An 18,880-nucleotide genomic window follows, 5' to 3' on the forward strand; every position below is an offset into this window, starting at 1 on the left:
CCGTTACTCTGAGTTCGCAGTGTTTTCCAAATGTCAGTTTTGAATGTGAGGTAGTTTTTGCAGAAAACTGCTCTTGGAGTGAGTTCTACACAATAGACATGTAATTTACATAGATTGGCTCACCGTGAAATTCCGTGTTCCGAGAAAGCTGCATGCATCACAGAATCGACACAAATTCACTACAGATTTGTTAGCATGTGGATTACCGTACTTTCATCCACCATACAAGGCATAATGGCGCTTACAAGCATTTTCTCATTTTTTGAAAGTTTTTCCTAACGCCAGTTTCGAAAATGAGGCAGTTTTCACCGAAAAATTCTCTTGCAGAGAGTTCTACACAGTAGACATTTGATTTACATAGGTTCGATCACCGTCAAATTCTGTGTTCCGAGAAAGTTGCATGCATAACAGTTTTGACAAATATTCACTACAGAATTTTTTAGCATGTGGATTACTGTACTTTCATCCACCATTAAAGTCATATTTGCCTTAGAAACATTTTCTCAGATTTCGAACTCTTTTCCTTATGCCAGTTTTGAAAATGAGGCAGATTTCACAGAAAAATACTTTTGGAGTGAGTTCTACCCAATAAATATGTAATTTACAAAGTTTCTTTCACCATGATATTCTGTGTTCTGAATATGATACGTGCATCACGGATTCGACAAACATTTTTAATGAGTTGTGTACATGTGGATTACCAAACTTTCATCCACCAAACATGGCATATTTACACCTAGAAATGTTTCTCCTCTTTTGCAGATTTGTCCTCATGCCCGTTGCAAATAACAGGCAGATTTCACAGGAAAATCCTCTTCGATCGTGTTCTATCCAATAGACATGAAATTTACAATGTTTCACTTACCATGACATTCCGTGTTCATAACACGCTACATGCATACTGGATTTATAAAACATTCATTACTGATTCGAGAGCATGTGGATTTCCGAAATTTAACCCACCATACAAGGCATATTTACACCTAGAAATATTTACTCTGCTTTCACAGCTTTTTCCTAATTTCAGGTTTTAAAATCATGAAGTTTTCTCAGGAAAAAACCTCTTCAAGCGAGTTCTATCCAGAGGAATTGTAATTTAAGCAGTTTCCCTCAAAGTGACTTTCCGTTTTCTGAACATGCTTCATGCATCACGGATTTGACAAACGTTAATTACTCAGTTGTGTGCATGTGGATGACAGAACTTTCATCCACCATATAAGTCATATATACACCTAGAAATATTTACTCTGATTTCACTACTTTTTCCTACCGTCTGTTTTGAAAATCATGATGTTTTTGCAGAAGTAATCTCTGCAAGCGAGTTCGACCCAGTAGAATTGTAATTTCAATAGTTACCCACAAAGTGACTTTCCATGGTCCGAACATGCTAAATTCATCACGGATTTGACAAACATTCATTACTCAGTTGTGTGCATGTGGATTACAGAACTTTCATCCACCATACAAGGCATAAATACACCTAGAAATATTTACTCTGATTTCACAGATTTTTCCTAACGTCAGTCTCGAAAATCATAAAGATTTCTCAGAAAAAATCTCTGCATGTGAGTTCTACCCATTAGAATTGCAATTTCAATTGTTTCCCACAAAGTGACTTTCCGTGGTCCGAACACACTGCATTCATCACGGATTTGACAAACATTCATTAGTCAGTTGTGTGCCTGTGATTTACGGAACTTTCATCCACCATATAATGCATATATACACCTTGAAAATATTATTCTGATTTTGAAGCTTTTTCCTAACTGCAGTTTAGAATATCAGGCAACTTTTGCAGGATAATTCTCTTGTAGAGTGTTCTACACAATAGACATGTAATTTACATAGATCCCCTCGCCGTGACATGCCGTGCTCCAAACATGCTACATGCACCGCAGTTCGACAAATATTAACTGCTGAGTTGTTAGCATGTGGATTAATGTACTTTCATCTACCATACAATGTATATATATACAGCTAGAAGCATGTACTCAGTATTTGCAGATATTTCTTAATGCCAGTTTCGAAAATAAGACCGTTTTCACAGAAAAATCCTCTTGGAGTGAGTTCTATCCAATAGACTTGTAATTTACATAGTTTCAGTTACCATGACATTCCGTGTTCCGAATACATTACATGCATCACAGATTCTACAACATTCTTTATTGAGTGTAAGCATGTGCTTTACAAACTTTCATCCACCACACAAGACATATTAGCACCTAGAAACATTAACTCTGAGTTCGCAGCAATTTCCTAATAGCAGTTTTGAAAATTAAGCATTTTTCTAAGGAAAAAAGTGTTGGAGCGATTTCTACCCACTAGGCATGTAATTTACATAGATTCCATTGCTGTGAAATTACGTCTTTCGAACACGCTACATGCATAACGGATTTGACAAATATTCACTACAAATGTGTTTGCATGTGGATTACCGAACTTTCAACACAATAAAAGGCATAGTGACACTTAGAATCATTTTCTCTGATTTCACAGAGATTTCCAATCGCCAGATTCCAAAATGCAGCAGATTTCACAGCAAAAAGCTCTTGGAGCAAGTTCTACCCAAGAGACATGTAATTTACATAGATTCACTCACCGTGAAACTCCGTGTTCTGAACACGCTACATGCATCTCAGATTCCACAAATATTCACTACAGAGTTATGAGCATATGTTTTACCATACTTTCATCCACCATAGAAGGCATACTGACACTTACAAGCATTTTCTCATTTTTTGAAAGTTTTACCTAAAGCCAGTTTCAAAAATGAGGCAGTTTTCACAGAAAAATATTCTTGGAGAGAGTTCTTCACAATAGACATGTAATTTACATAGATTCTCTCACCGTCAAAATCTGTGTTCTGACAAATTTGCATGCATCAAGGTTTCGACAAGTATTCACTACAGATTTGTTAGCATGTGCATTTCTGATCTTTCATCCACATACAAGTCATATTGACACTTAGAAGCATTTTCTCAGATTTCGAATATATTTCCTACTGCCAGTTTTGAAAGTGAGGCAGATTTTGCAGAAAAATGCTTTTGGAGTGAGTTCTACCCAATGGACATGAAATTTAAATGCTTCCACTCATCGAGAAATTCCGTGTTCCAAACATGCTATGTGCATCACGGATTCGACAAACACTCTTTAATGAGTTGTGAACATTAGTATTACCGAATTTTCATCCACCAAACAAGGCATATTTACACGTAGAAAGACTTTTTCAGATTTAGTAGATATCTCCTAATGTCAGTTTCTGAAATCATGCAGTTTATGCAAAAGAATTCTCTTGGAGCGAGTTCTACTCAATAGACATGTAATTTACATTTTTTCCCTCAGTATGATATTCCGTGATCTGAACACGCAACATGCATCACTGATTCGAAAAATAATCTTTAAGGAGTTGTGAGCATGAGGATTACCAAACTGTCATCTGCCATAAAAGGCATATTTACACCTAGAAACCATTACTCTGAGTTCGCAGTGTTTTCCAAATGTCAGTTTTGAATGTGAGGTAGTTTTTGCAGAAAAATGCTCTTGGAGTGAGTTCTACACAATAGACATGTAATTTACATAGATTGGCTCACCGTGAAATTCCGTGTTCCGAGAAAGCTGCATGCATCACAGAATCGACACAAATTCACTACAGATTTGTTAGCATGTGGATTACCGTACTTTCATCCACCATACAAGGCATAATGGCGCTTACAAGCATTTTCTCATTTTTTGAAAGTTTTTCCTAACGCCAGTTTCGAAAATGAGGCAGTTTTCACCGAAAAATTCTCTTGCAGAGAGTTCTACACAGTAGACATTTGATTTACATAGGTTCGATCACCGTCAAATTCTGTGTTCCGAGAAAGTTGCATGCATAACAGTTTCGACAAATATTCACTACAGAATTTTTTAGCATGTGGATTACTGTACTTTCATCCACCATTAAAGTCATATTTGCCTTAGAAACATTTTCTCAGATTTCGAACTCTTTTCCTTATGCCAGTTTTGAAAATGAGGCAGATTTCACAGAAAAATACTTTTGGAGTGAGTTCTACCCAATAAATATGTAATTTACAAAGTTTCTTTCACCATGATATTCTGTGTTCTGAATATGATACGTGCATCACGGATTCGACAAACATTTTTAATGAGTTGTGTACATGTGGATTACCAAACTTTCATCCACCAAACATGGCATATTTACACCTAGAAATGTTTCTCCTCTTTTGCAGATTTGTCCTCATGCCCGTTGCAAATAACAGGCAGATTTCACAGGAAAATCCTCTTCGATCGTGTTCTATCCAATAGACATGAAATTTACAATGTTTCACTTACCATGACATTCCGTGTTCATAACACGCTACATGCATACTGGATTTATAAAACATTCATTACTGATTCGAGAGCATGTGGATTTCCGAAATTTAACCCACCATACAAGGCATATTTACACCTAGAAATATTTACTCTGCTTTCACAGCTTTTTCCTAATTTCAGGTTTTAAAATCATGAAGTTTTCTCAGGAAAAAACCTCTTCAAGCGAGTTCTATCCAGAGGAATTGTAATTTAAGCAGTTTCCCTCAAAGTGACTTTCCGTTTTCTGAACATGCTTCATGCATCATGGATTTGACAAACGTTAATTACTCAGTTGTGTGCATGTGGATGACAGAACTTTCATCCACCATATAAGTCATATATACACCTAGAAATATTTACTCTGATTTCACTACTTTTTCCTACCGTCTGTTTTGAAAATCATGATGTTTTTGCAGAAGTAATCTCTGCAAGCGAGTTCGACCCAGTAGAATTGTAATTTCAATAGTTACCCACAAAGTGACTTTCCATGGTCCGAACATGCTAAATTCATCACGGATTTGACAAACATTCATTACTCAGTTGTGTGCATGTGGATTACAGAACTTTCATCCACCATACAAGGCATAAATACACCTAGAAATATTTACTCTGATTTCACAGATTTTTCCTAACGTCAGTCTCGAAAATCATAAAGATTTCTCAGAAAAAATCTCTGCATGTGAGTTCTACCCATTAGAATTGCAATTTCAATTGTTTCCCACAAAGTGACTTTCCGTGGTCCGAACACACTGCATTCATCACGGATTTGACAAACATTCATTAGTCAGTTGTGTGCCTGTGATTTACGGAACTTTCATCCACCATATAATGCATATATACACCTTGAAAATATTATTCTGATTTTGAAGCTTTTTCCTAACTGCAGTTTAGAATATCAGGCAACTTTTGCAGGATAATTCTCTTGTAGAGTGTTCTACACAATAGACATGTAATTTACATAGATCCCCTCGCCGTGACATGCCGTGCTCCAAACATGCTACATGCACCGCAGTTCGACAAATATTAACTGCTGAGTTGTTAGCATGTGGATTAATGTACTTTCATCTACCATACAATGTATATATATACAGCTAGAAGCATGTACTCAGTATTTGCAGATATTTCTTAATGCCAGTTTCGAAAATAAGACCGTTTTCACAGAAAAATCCTCTTGGAGTGAGTTCTATCCAATAGACTTGTAATTTACATAGTTTCAGTTACCATGACATTCCGTGTTCCGAATACATTACATGCATCACAGATTCTACAACATTCTTTATTGAGTGTAAGCATGTGCTTTACAAACTTTCATCCACCACACAAGACATATTAGCACCTAGAAACATTAACTCTGAGTTCGCAGCAATTTCCTAATAGCAGTTTTGAAAATTAAGCATTTTTCTAAGGAAAAAAGTGTTGGAGCGATTTCTACCCACTAGGCATGTAATTTACATAGATTCCATTGCTGTGAAATTACGTCTTTCGAACACGCTACATGCATAACGGATTTGACAAATATTCACTACAAATGTGTTTGCATGTGGATTACCGAACTTTCAACACAATAAAAGGCATAGTGACACTTAGAATCATTTTCTCTGATTTCACAGAGATTTCCAATCGCCAGATTCCAAAATGCAGCAGATTTCACAGCAAAAAGCTCTTGGAGCAAGTTCTACCCAAGAGACATGTAATTTACATAGATTCACTCACCGTGAAACTCCGTGTTCTGAACACGCTACATGCATCTCAGATTCCACAAATATTCACTACAGAGTTATGAGCATATGTTTTACCGTACTTTCATCCACCATAGAAGGCATACTGACACTTACAAGCATTTTCTCATTTTTTGAAAGTTTTACCTAAAGCCAGTTTCAAAAATGAGGCAGTTTTCACAGAAAAATATTCTTGGAGAGAGTTCTTCACAATAGACATGTAATTTACATAGATTCTCTCACCGTCAAAATCTGTGTTCTGACAAATTTGCATGCATCAAGGTTTCGACAAGTATTCACTACAGATTTGTTAGCATGTGCATTTCTGATCTTTCATCCACATACAAGTCATATTGACACTTAGAAGCATTTTCTCAGATTTCGAATATATTTCCTACTGCCAGTTTTGAAAGTGAGGCAGATTTTGCAGAAAAATGCTTTTGGAGTGAGTTCTACCCAATGGACATGAAATTTAAATGCTTCCACTCATCGAGAAATTCCGTGTTCCAAACATGCTATGTGCATCACGGATTCGACAAACACTCTTTAATGAGTCGTGAACATTAGTATTACCGAATTTTCATCCACCAAACAAAGCATATTTACACGTAGAAAGATTTTTCAGATTTAGTAGATATCTCCTAATGTCAGTTTCTGAAATCATGCAGTTTATGCAAAAGAATTCTCTTGGAGCGAGTTCTACTCAATAGACATGTAATTTACATTTTTTCCCTCAGTATGATATTCCATGATCTGAACACGCAACATGCATCACTGATTCGAAAAATAATCTTTAAGGAGTTGTGAGCATGAGGATTACCAAACTGTCATCTGCCATAAAAGGCATATTTACACCTAGAAACCATTACTCTGAGTTCGCAGTGTTTTCCAAATGTCAGTTTAGAATGTGAGGTAGTTTTTGCAGAAAACTGCTCTTGGAGTGAGTTCTACACAATAGACATGTAATTTACATAGATTGGCTCACCGTGAAATTCCGTGTTCCGAGAAAGCTGCATGCATCACAGAATCGACACAAATTCACTACAGATTTGTTAGCATGTGGATTACCGTACTTTCATCCACCATACAAGGCATAATGGCGCTTACAAGCATTTTCTCATTTTTTGAAAGTTTTTCCTAACACCAGTTTCGAAAATGAGGCAGTTTTCACCGAAAAATTCTCTTGCAGAGAGTTCTACACAGTAGACATTTGATTTACATAGGTTCGATCACCGTCAAATTCTGTGTTCCGAGAAAGTTGCATGCATAACAGTTTCGACAAATATTCACTACAGAATTTTTTAGCATGTGGATTACTGTACTTTCATCCACCATTAAATTCATATTTGCCTTAGAAACATTTTCTCAGATATCGAACTCCTTTCCTTATGCCAGTTTTGAAAATGAGGCAGATTTCACAGAAAAATACTTTTGGAGTGAGTTCTACCCAATAAATATGTAATTTACAAAGTTTCTTTCACCATGATATTCTGTGTTCTGAATATGATACGTGCATCACGGATTCGACAAACATTTTTAATGAGTTGTGTACATGTGGATTACCAAACTTTCATCCACCAAACATGGCATATTTACACCTAGAAATGTTTCTCCTCTTTTGCAGATTTGTCCTCATGCCCGTTGCAAATAACAGGCAGATTTCACAGGAAAATCCTCTTCGATCGTGTTCTATCCAATAGACATGAAATTTACAATGTTTCACTTACCATGACATTCCGTGTTCATAACACGCTACATGCATACTGGATTTATAAAACATTCATTACTGATTCGAGAGCATGTGGATTTCCGAAATTTAACCCACCATACAAGGCATATTTACACCTAGAAATATTTACTCTGCTTTCACAGCTTTTTCCTAATTTCAGGTTTTAAAATCATGAAGTTTTCTCAGGAAAAAACCTCTTCAAGCGAGTTCTATCCAGAGGAATTGTAATTTAAGCAGTTTCCCTCAAAGTGACTTTCCGTTTTCTGAACATGCTTCATGCATCACGGATTTGACAAACGTTAATTACTCAGTTGTGTGCATGTGGATGACAGAACTTTCATCCACCATATAAGTCATATATACACCTAGAAATATTTACTCTGATTTCACTACTTTTTCCTACCGTCTGTTTTGAAAATCATGATGTTTTTGCAGAAGTAATCTCTGCAAGCGAGTTCGACCCAGTAGAATTGTAATTTCAATAGTTACCCACAAAGTGACTTTCCATGGTCCGAACATGCTAAATTCATCACGGATTTGACAAACATTCATTACTCAGTTGTGTGCATGTGGATTACAGAACTTTCATCCACCATACAAGGCATAAATACACCTAGAAATATTTACTCTGATTTCACAGATTTTTCCTAACGTCAGTCTCGAAAATCATAAAGATTTCTCAGAAAAAATCTCTGCATGTGAGTTCTACCCATTAGAATTGCAATTTCAATTGTTTCCCACAAAGTGACTTTCCGTGGTCCGAACACACTGCATTCATCACGGATTTGACAAACATTCATTAGTCAGTTGTGTGCCTGTGATTTACGGAACTTTCATCCACCATATAATGCATATATACACCTTGAAAATATTATTCTGATTTTGAAGCTTTTTCCTAACTGCAGTTTAGAATATCAGGCAACTTTTGCAGGATAATTCTCTTGTAGAGTGTTCTACACAATAGACATGTAATTTACATAGATCCCCTCGCCGTGACATGCCGTGCTCCAAACATGCTACATGCACCGCAGTTCGACAAATATTAACTGCTGAGTTGTTAGCATGTGGATTAATGTACTTTCATCTACCATACAATGTATATATATACAGCTAGAAGCATGTACTCAGTATTTGCAGATATTTCTTAATGCCAGTTTCGAAAATAAGACCGTTTTCACAGAAAAATCCTCTTGGAGTGAGTTCTATCCAATAGACTTGTAATTTACATAGTTTCAGTTACCATGACATTCCGTGTTCCGAATACATTACATGCATCACAGATTCTACAACATTCTTTATTGAGTGTAAGCATGTGCTTTACAAACTTTCATCCACCACACAAGACATATTAGCACCTAGAAACATTAACTCTGAGTTCGCAGCAATTTCCTAATAGCAGTTTTGAAAATTAAGCATTTTTCTAAGGAAAAAAGTGTTGGAGCGATTTCTACCCACTAGGCATGTAATTTACATAGATTCCATTGCTGTGAAATTACGTCTTTCGAACACGCTACATGCATAACGGATTTGACAAATATTCACTACAAATGTGTTTGCATGTGTATTACGAAACTTTCAACACAATAAAAGGCATAGTGACACTTAGAATCATTTTCTCTGATTTCACAGAGATTTCCAATCGCCAGATTCCAAAATGCAGCAGATTTCACAGCAAAAAGCTCTTGGAGCAAGTTCTACCCAAGAGACATGTAATTTACATAGATTCACTCACCGTGAAACTCCGTGTTCTGAACACGCTACATGCATCTCAGATTCCACAAATATTCACTACAGAGTTATGAGCATATGTTTTACCGTACTTTCATCCACCATAGAAGGCATACTGACACTTACAAGCATTTTCTCATTTTTTGAAAGTTTTACCTAAAGCCAGTTTCAAAAATGAGGCAGTTTTCACAGAAAAATATTCTTGGAGAGAGTTCTTCACAATAGACATGTAATTTACATAGATTCTCTCACCGTCAAAATCTGTGTTCTGACAAATTTGCATGCATCAAGGTTTCGACAAGTATTCACTACAGATTTGTTAGCATGTGCATTTCTGATCTTTCATCCACATACAAGTCATATTGACACTTAGAAGCATTTTCTCAGATTTCGAATATATTTCCTACTGCCAGTTTTGAAAGTGAGGCAGATTTTGCAGAAAAATGCTTTTGGAGTGAGTTCTACCCAATGGACATGAAATTTAAATGCTTCCACTCATCGAGAAATTCCGTGTTCCAAACATGCTATGTGCATCACGGATTCGACAAACACTCTTTAATGAGTTGTGAACATTAGTATTACCGAATTTTCATCCACCAAACAAGGCATATTTACACGTAGAAAGACTTTTTCAGATTTAGTAGATATCTCCTAATGTCAGTTTCTGAAATCATGCAGTTTATGCAAAAGAATTCTCTTGGAGCGAGTTCTACTCAATAGACATGTAATTTACATTTTTTCCCTCAGTATGATATTCCGTGATCTGAACACGCAACATGCATCACTGATTCGAAAAATAATCTTTAAGGAGTTGTGAGCATGAGGATTACCAAACTGTCATCTGCCATAAAAGGCATATTTACACCTAGAAACCATTACTCTGAGTTCGCAGTGTTTTCCAAATGTCAGTTTTGAATGTGAGGTAGTTTTTGCAGAAAAATGCTCTTGGAGTGAGTTCTACACAATAGACATGTAATTTACATAGATTGGCTCACCGTGAAATTCCGTGTTCCGAGAAAGCTGCATGCATCACAGAATCGACACAAATTCACTACAGATTTGTTAGCATGTGGATTACCGTACTTTCATCCACCATACAAGGCATAATGGCGCTTACAAGCATTTTCTCATTTTTTGAAAGTTTTTCCTAATGCCAGTTTCGAAAATGAGGCAGTTTTCACCGAAAAATTCTCTTGCAGAGAGTTCTACACAGTAGACATTTGATTTACATAGGTTCGATCACCGTCAAATTCTGTGTTCCGAGAAAGTTGCATGCATAACAGTTTCGACAAATATTCACTACAGAATTTTTTAGCATGTGGATTACTGTACTTTCATCCACCATTAAAGTCATATTTGCCTTAGAAACATTTTCTCAGATTTCGAACTCTTTTCCTTATGCCAGTTTTGAAAATGAGGCAGATTTCACAGAAAAATACTTTTGGAGTGAGTTCTACCCAATAAATATGTAATTTACAAAGTTTCTTTCACCATGATATTCTGTGTTCTGAATATGATACGTGCATCACGGATTCGACAAACATTTTTAATGAGTTGTGTACATGTGGATTACCAAACTTTCATCCACCAAACATGGCATATTTACACCTAGAAATGTTTCTCCTCTTTTGCAGATTTGTCCTAATGCCCGTTGCAAATAACAGGCAGATTTCACAGGAAAATCCTCTTCGATCGTGTTCTATCCAATAGACATGAAATTTACAATGTTTCACTTACCATGACATTCCGTGTTCATAACACGCTACATGCATACTGGATTTATAAAACATTCATTACTGATTCGAGAGCATGTGGATTTCCGAAATTTAACCCACCATACAAGGCATATTTACATCTAGAAATATTTACTCTGCTTTCACAGCTTTTTCCTAATTTCAGGTTTTAAAATCATGAAGTTTTCTCAGGAAAAAACCTCTTCAAGCGAGTTCTATCCAGAGGAATTGTAATTTAAGCAGTTTCCCTCAAAGTGACTTTCCGTTTTCTGAACATGCTTCATGCATCACGGATTTGACAAACGTTAATTACTCAGTTGTGTGCATGTGGATGACAGAACTTTCATCCACCATATAAGTCATATATACACCTAGAAATATTTACTCTGATTTCACTACTTTTTCCTACCGTCTGTTTTGAAAATCATGATGTTTTTGCAGAAGTAATCTCTGCAAGCGAGTTCGACCCAGTAGAATTGTAATTTCAATAGTTACCCACAAAGTGACTTTCCATGGTCCGAACATGCTAAATTCATCACGGATTTGACAAACATTCATTACTCAGTTGTGTGCATGTGGATTACAGAACTTTCATCCACCATACAAGGCATAAATACACCTAGAAATATTTACTCTGATTTCACAGATTTTTCCTAACGTCAGTCTCGAAAATCATAAAGATTTCTCAGAAAAAATCTCTGCATGTGAGTTCTACCCATTAGAATTGCAATTTCAATTGTTTCCCACAAAGTGACTTTCCGTGGTCCGAACACACTGCATTCATCACGGATTTGACAAACATTCATTAGTCAGTTGTGTGCCTGTGATTTACGGAACTTTCATCCACCATATAATGCATATATACACCTTGAAAATATTATTCTGATTTTGAAGCTTTTTCCTAACTGCAGTTTAGAATATCAGGCAACTTTTGCAGGATAATTCTCTTGTAGAGTGTTCTACACAATAGACATGTAATTTACATAGATCCCCTCGCCGTGACATGCCGTGCTCCAAACATGCTACATGCACCGCAGTTCGACAAATATTAACTGCTGAGTTGTTAGCATGTGGATTAATGTACTTTCATCTACCATACAATGTATATATATACAGCTAGAAGCATGTACTCAGTATTTGCAGATATTTCTTAATGCCAGTTTCGAAAATAAGACCGTTTTCACAGAAAAATCCTCTTGGAGTGAGTTCTATCCAATAGACTTGTAATTTACATAGTTTCAGTTACCATGACATTCCGTGTTTCGAATACATTACATGCATCACAGATCCTACAACATTCTTTATTGAGTGTAAGCATGTGCTTTACAAACTTTCATCCACCACACAAGACATATTAGCACCTAGAAACATTAACTCTGAGTTCGCAGCAATTTCCTAATAGCAGTTTTGAAAATTAAGCATTTTTCTAAGGAAAAAAGTGTTGGAGCGATTTCTACCCACTAGGCATGTAATTTACATAGATTCCATTGCTGTGAAATTACGTCTTTCGAACACGCTACATGCATAACGGATTTGACAAATATTCACTACAAATGTGTTTGCATGTGGATTACCGAACTTTCAACACAATAAAAGGCATAGTGACACTTAGAATCATTTTCTCTGATTTCACAGAGATTTCCAATCACCAGATTCCAAAATGCAGCAGATTTCACAGCAAAAAGCTCTTGGAGCAAGTTCTACCCAAGAGACATGTAATTTACATAGATTCACTCACCGTGAAACTCCGTGTTCTGAACACGCTACATGCATCTCAGATTCCACAAATATTCACTACAGAGTTATGAGCATATGTTTTACCGTACTTTCATCCACCATAGAAGGCATACTGACACTTACAAGCATTTTCTCATTTTTTGAAAGTTTTACCTAAAGCCAGTTTCAAAAATGAGGCAGTTTTCACAGAAAAATATTCTTGGAGAGAGTTCTTCACAATAGACATGTAATTTACATAGATTCTCTCACCGTCAAAATCTGTGTTCTGACAAAATTGCATGCATCAAGGTTTCGACAAGTATTCACTACAGATTTGTTAGCATGTGCATTTCTGATCTTTCATCCACATACAAGTCATATTGACACTTAGAAGCATTTTCTCAGATTTCGAATATATTTCCTACTGCCAGTTTTGAAAGTGAGGCAGATTTTGCAGAAAAATGCTTTTGGAGTGAGTTCTACCCAATGGACATGAAATTTAAATGCTTCCACTCATCGAGAAATTCCGTGTTCCAAACATGATATGTGCATCACGGATTCGACAAACACTCTTTAATGAGTCGTGAACATTAGTATTACCGAATTTTCATCCACCAAACAAGGCATATTTACACGTAGAAAGACTTTTTCAGATTTAGTAGATATCTCCTAATGTCAGTTTCTGAAATCATGCAGTTTATGCAAAAGAATTCTCTTGGAGCGAGTTCTACTCAATAGACATGTAATTTACATTTTTTCCCTCAGTATGATATTCCGTGATCTGAACACGCAACATGCATCACTGATTCGAAAAATAATCTTTAAGGAGTTGTGAGCATGAGGATTACCAAACTGTCATCTGCCATAAAAGGCATATTTACACCTAGAAACCATTACTCTGAGTTCGCAGTGTTTTCCAAATGTCAGTTTTGAATGTGAGGTAGTTTTTGCAGAAAAATGCTCTTGGAGTGAGTTCTACACAATAGACATGTAATTTACATAGATTGGCTCACCGTGAAATTCCGTGTTCCGAGAAAGCTGCATGCATCACAGAATCGACACAAATTCACTACAGATTTGTTAGCATGTGGATTACCGTACTTTCATCCACCATACAAGGCATAATGGCGCTTACAAGCATTTTCTCATTTTTTGAAAGTTTTTCCTAACGCCAGTTTCGAAAATGAGGCAGTTTTCACCGAAAAATTCTCTTGCAGAGAGTTCTACACAGTAGACATTTGATTTACATAGGTTCGATCACCGTCAAATTCTGTGTTCCGAGAAAGTTGCATGCATAACAGTTTCGACAAATATTCACTACAGAATTTTTTAGCATGTGGATTACTGTACTTTCATCCACCATTAAAGTCATATTTGCCTTAGAAACATTTTCTCAGATTTCGAACTCTTTTCCTTATGCCAGTTTTGAAAATGAGGCAGATTTCACAGAAAAATACTTTTGGAGTGAGTTCTACCCAATAAATATGTAATTTACAAAGTTTCTTTCACCATGATATTCTGTGTTCTGAATATGATACGTGCATCACGGATTCGACAAACATTTTTAATGAGTTGTGTACATGTGGATTACCAAACTTTCATCCACCAAACATGGCATATTTACACCTAGAAATGTTTCTCCTCTTTTGCAGATTTGTCCTAATGCCCGTTGCAAATAACAGGCAGATTTCACAGGAAAATCCTCTTCGATCGTGTTCTATCCAATAGACATGAAATTTACAATGTTTCACTTACCATGACATTCCGTGTTCATAACACGCTACATGCATACTGGATTTATAAAACATTCATTACTGATTCGAGAGCATGTGGATTTCCGAAATTTAACCCACCATACAAGGCATATTTACACCTAGAAATATTTACTCTGCTTTCACAGCTTTTTCCTAATTTCAGGTTTTAAAATCATGAAGTTTTCTCAGGAAAAAACCTCTTCAAGCGAGTTCTATCCAGAGGAATTGTAATTTAAGCAGTTTCCCTCAAAGTGACTTTCCATTTTCTGAACATGCTTCATGCATCACGGATTTGACAAACGTTAATTACTCAGTTGTGTGCATGTGGATGACAGAACTTTCATCCACCATATAAGTCATATATACACCTAGAAATATTTACTCTGATTTCACTACTTTTTCCTACCGTCTGTTTTGAAAATCATGATGTTTTTGCAGAAGTAATCTCTGCAAGCGAGTTCGACCCAGTAGAATTGTAATTTCAATAGTTACCCACAAAGTGACTTTCCATGGTCCGAACATGCTAAATTCATCACGGATTTGACAAACATTCATTACTCAGTTGTGTGCATGTGGATTACAGAACTTTCATCCACCATACAAGGCATAAATACACCTAGAAATATTTACTCTGATTTCACAGATTTTTCCTAACGTCAGTCTCGAAAATCATAAAGATTTCTCAGAAAAAATCTCTGCATGTGAGTTCTACCCATTAGAATTGCAATTTCAATTGTTTCCCACAAAGTGACTTTCCGTGGTCCGAACACACTGCATTCATCACGGATTTGACAAACATTCATTAGTCAGTTGTGTGCCTGTGATTTACGGAACTTTCATCCACCATATAATGCATATATACACCTTGAAAATATTATTCTGATTTTGAAGCTTTTTCCTAACTGCAGTTTAGAATATCAGGCAACTTTTGCAGGATAATTCTCTTGTAGAGTGTTCTACACAATAGACATGTAATTTACATAGATCCCCTCGCCGTGACATGCCGTGCTCCAAACATGCTACATGCACCGCAGTTCGACAAATATTAACTGCTGAGTTGTTAGCATGTGGATTAATGTACTTTCATCTACCATACAATGTATATATATACAGCTAGAAGCATGTACTCAGTATTTGCAGATATTTCTTAATGCCAGTTTCGAAAATAAGACCGTTTTCACAGAAAAATCCTCTTGGAGTGAGTTCTATCCAATAGACTTGTAATTTACATAGTTTCAGTTACCATGACATTCCATGTTCCGAATACATTACATGCATCACAGATTCTACAACATTCTTTATTGAGTGTAAGCATGTGCTTTACAAACTTTCATCCACCACACAAGACATATTAGCACCTAGAAACATTAACTCTGAGTTCGCAGCAATTTCCTAATAGCAGTTTTGAAAATTAAGCATTTTTCTAAGGAAAAAAGTGTTGGAGCGATTTCTACCCACTAGGCATGTAATTTACATAGATTCCATTGCTGTGAAATTACGTCTTTCGAACACGCTACATGCATAACGGATTTGACAAATATTCACTACAAATGTGTTTGCTTGTGGATTACCGAACTTTCAACACAATAAAAGGCATAGTGACACTTAGAATCATTTTCTCTGATTTCACAGAGATTTCCAATCGCCAGATTCCAAAATGCAGCAGATTTCACAGCAAAAAGCTCTTGGAGCAAGTTCTACCCAAGAGACATGTAATTTACATAGATTCACTCACCGTGAAACTCCGTGTTCTGAACACGCTACATGCATCTCAGATTCCACAAATATTCACTACAGAGTTATGAGCATATGTTTTACCGTACTTTCATCCACCATAGAAGGCATACTGACACTTACAAGCATTTTCACATTTTTTGAAAGTTTTACCTAAAGCCAGTTTCAAAAATGAGGCAGTTTTCACAGAAAAATATTCTTGGAGAGAGTTCTTCACAATAGACATGTAATTTACATAGATTCTCTCACCGTCAAAATCTGTGTTCTGACAAATTTGCATGCATCAAGGTTTCGACAAGTATTCACTACAGATTTGTTAGCATGTGCATTTCTGATCTTTCATCCACATACAAGTCATATTGACACTTAGAAGCATTTTCTCAGATTTCAAATATATTTCCTACTGCCAGTTTTGAAAGTGAGGCAGATTTTGCAGAAAAATGCTTTTGGAGTGAGTTCTACCCAATGGACATGAAATTTAAATGCTTCCACTCATCGAGAAATTCCGTGTTCCAAACATGCTATGTGCATCACGGATTCGACAAACACTCTTTAATGAGTTGTGAACATTAGTATTACCGAATTTTCATCCACCAAACAAGGCATATTTACACGTAGAAAGACTTTTTCAGATTTAGTAGATATCTCCTAAAGTCAGTTTCTGAAATCATGCAGTTTATGCAAAAGAATTCTCTTGGAGCGAGTTCTACTCAATAGACATGTAATTTACATTTTTTCCCTCAGTATGATATTCCGTGATCTGAACACGCAACATGCATCACTGATTCGAAAAATAATCTTTAAGGAGTTGTGAGCATGAGGATTACCAAACTGTCATCTGCCATAAAAGGCATATTTACACCTAGAAACCGTTACTCTGAGTTCGCAGTGTTTTCCAAATGTCAGTTTTGAATGTGAGGTAGTTTTTGCAGAAAAATGCTCTTGGAGTGAGTTCTACACAATAGACATGTAATTTACATAGATTGGCTCACCGTGAAATTCCGTGTTCCGAGAAAGCTGCATGCATCACAGAATCGACACAAATTCACTACAGATTTGTTAGCATGTGGATTACCGTACTTTCATCCACCATACAAGGCATAATGGCGCTTACAAGCATTTTCTCATTTTTTGAAAGTTTTTCCTAACGCCAGTTTCGAAAATGAGGCAGTTTTCACCGAAAAATTCTCTTGCAGAGAGTTCTACACAGTAGACATTTGATTTACATAGGTTCGATCACCGTCAAATTCTGTGTTCCGAGAAAGTTGCATGCATAACAGTTTCGACAAATATTCACTACAGAATTTTTTAGCATGTGGATTACTGTACTTTCATCCACCATTAAAGTCATATTTGCCTTAGAAACATTTTCTCAGATTTCGAACTCTTTTCCTTATGCCAGTTTTGAAAATGAGGCAGATTTCACAGAAAAATACTTTTGGAGTGAGTTCTACCCAATAAATATGTAATTTACAAAGTTTCTTTCACCATGATATTCTGTGTTCTGAATATGATACGTGCATCACGGATTCGACAAACATTTTTAATGAGTTGTGTACATGTGGATTACCAAACTTTCATCCACCAAACATGGCATATTTACACCTAGAAATGTTTCTCCTCTTTTGCAGATTTGTCCTCATGCCCGTTGCAAATAACAGGCAGATTTCACAGGAAAATCCTCTTCGATCGTGTTCTATCCAATAGACATGAAATTTACAATGTTTCACTTACCATGACATTCCGTGTTCATAACACGCTACATGCATACTGGATTTATAAAACATTCATTACTGATTCGAGAGCATGTGGATTTCCGAAATTTAACCCACCATACAAGGCATATTTACATCTAGAAATATTTACTCTGCTTTCACAGCTTTTTCCTAATTTCAGGTTTTAAAATCATGAAGTTTTCTCAGGAAAAAACCTCTTCAAGCGAGTTCTATCCAGAGGAATTGTAATTTAAGCAGTTTCCCTCAAAGTGACTTTCCGTTTTCTGAACATGCTTCATGCATCACGGATTTGACAAACGTTAATTACTCAGTTGTGTGCATGTGGATGACAGAACTTTCATCCACCATATAAGTCATATATACACCTAGAAATATTTACTCTGATTTCACTACTTTTTCCTACCGTCTGTTTTGAAAATCATGATGTTTTTGCAGAAGTAATCTCTGCAAGCGAGTTCGACCCAGTAGAATTGTAATTTCAATAGTTACCCACAAAGTGACTTTCCATGGTCCGAACATGCTAAATTCATCACGGATTTGACAAACATTCATTACTCAGTTGTGTGCATGTGGATTACAGAACTTTCATCCACCATACAAGGCATAAATACACCTAGAAATATTTACTCTGATTTCACAGATTTTTCCTAACGTCAGTCTCGAAAATCATAAAGATTTC

This window comes from Camelus bactrianus, chromosome 8 (assembly GCF_048773025.1).
Source record: "Camelus bactrianus isolate YW-2024 breed Bactrian camel chromosome 8, ASM4877302v1, whole genome shotgun sequence".
Taxonomy (NCBI): Eukaryota; Metazoa; Chordata; class Mammalia; order Artiodactyla; family Camelidae; genus Camelus; species Camelus bactrianus.